This window comes from Bombina bombina, chromosome 2, assembly GCF_027579735.1.
Source record: "Bombina bombina isolate aBomBom1 chromosome 2, aBomBom1.pri, whole genome shotgun sequence".
Lineage (NCBI taxonomy): Eukaryota > Metazoa > Chordata > Amphibia > Anura > Bombinatoridae > Bombina > Bombina bombina.
This window is the reverse complement of record NC_069500.1, coordinates 194,293,886-194,296,031: the sequence shown is the minus strand read 5'-3', so window position 1 is coordinate 194,296,031 and position 2,146 is coordinate 194,293,886.

Here is a 2,146-nt window from a genome sequence, read left to right as displayed (position 1 = left end):
TGTGGCAGCTTAGGAGTTAATAGTGTAGACTAGAGGGTACTTTGAGATGTGGGTTGTGGCGGTTTAGGAGTAATTAGTGTAGCAGGTAGTTTGCCATGTGGGGTTGTGGTGGTTAGGGGTTAATAGTTTAGAGGGGTAGTTTATGATGTGGGGGTGTGACTGCTTAGGGGTTAATAGTGTAGCGGGTACTTTATGATTTGGGGGTGTGGCAGTTTAGGGTTTATTAGTGTAAGGTAGTTTGTGATGAGAGGATGGGGCAGTTTAGGGGTTAATAGTGTAGCAAGTACTTTGTGATATGAAGTGTGGTGATTTAGGGGTTATTAGTGTAGCGGGTACTTTGCAATGTGGGGTGTTTGGCGGTTTAGGGGTTAAAAATGTAGAAGGTAGTTTGCGATGTGGGGGTGTGGTGGATTAGGGGTTAATAGTGTAGTGGGTACTTTGTAGTTTGGAGGTGTGGTAGTTTAGGGGTTATTAGTGTATCAGATATTTTATATATATATATATATATATATATATATATATATATATATACACTGTATATATATATATTTATATACATATATTTATATATTATTATTATTATTATAGGGTAGAGGGCCCTGCCAAAAGTTGCACTGTTGTAGTCAGCTCTTAAGAAGATCTGCAAACAGCTGGACTTTTAGGCTTACATGCTAAGAGGGTTCAGGGGATTGCAGTGGAGGAGAGGAACTGGTATTAGGAAAGGTTAGCGTAGGTTGTATGCGTCCCTGAACAGTAGAGTCTTTAGGGAGCACTTGAAGCTTTTAAAACTAGAAGAGAGTCTTGTGGAGCGAGGCAGAGAGTTCCACAAGATGGGAGCCAGTCTGGAGAAGTCCTGTAAACGAGAGTGTGATGAGGTGACAAGAGAGGTGGAGAGTAGGAGGTCATGAGTAGAGCGAAGGGGACGGGAGGGAGAGTATCTGGAGACAAGGTCTGAGATGTAGGGGGGAGCAGTGCAGTTGAGGGCTTTGTATGTAAGAGTGAGAGTTTTGTGTTTGATCCTAGAGGCAAGAGGAAGCCAGTGAAGGGATTGGCAGAGAGGCGCAGCAGATGAAGAGTGACGTGTAAGGAAGACGAGTCTGGCAGAGGCATTCATTATGGATTGTAAAGGAGCTAGGCGGCAGGTGGGGAGACCAGAGAGGACAGAGTTGCAGTAATCAAGGCGGGAAAGAATGAGAGAGTGGATTAAAATCTTAGTTGTGTCTTGTGTAAGGAAGTGTCTAATTTTAGAGATGTTTTTAAGGTGGAAGCGGCAGGCTGTAGCCAAGGACTGAATGTGAGGAGTGAAGGGAAGATCTGAGTCAAATGTGACCCCGAGACATCGGGCATGCGGGGTAGGGGTAATGATGGAGTTGTCGACAGTTATAGAGATATTGGGGGTGGAGATTTTGGAAGAAGGGGGGAAAATGAGGAGCTCAGTTTTGGAGAGATTTAGCTTGAGGTAGTGAGAGGACATCCAGGAAGAGATGTGAGAAAGACAGTTAGTGACACGGGTTAGCAAGGAAGGAGATAGTTCTGGTGCAGAGAAGTAGATTTGGGTGTCATATACATATATATATATAAAGATAGATAATCCCTTTAGTACCCATTCCCCAGTTTTGCATAACCAACACTGTCATATTATTATACTTTTTACTGCTGTGATTACCTTGTATCTAATAAATATAAGCCAAATATTCAGAACCATTGTAGCCTGTGCCAGCTGCTAGGCCTCACATCAAAGCCCCATAAATATACTAATAACAAACAATATCATCAGCACCAGGAGTCCTTCGCCATAGGATTTTATTCAAGTGCACAAAAAACAAGCGATGTTTCGGACAGTGCTGTCCTTAATCATGCATACATAGGGATTAACACAGCTTCCATAAATATCCTTAATGGGGTACACCCCTAATGACATCATAATTGCATATTAGGAAAAAAAAATTACATTTTTAAAGTGACAGTACATATTTATAAAAACATAGTTAAATCCAGTCCCTATTAATTTATAAATCCAAAAGGATTCTATTGGTTTTAATATCTTTTCCCTGTCACCCCCTCGTCTGTCCTTAGGGATGTGTTCAATTACTTGGTACCTTAACTGGCTTACAGAGTGACCTGCTTCTCTGAAATGGCATGCCAC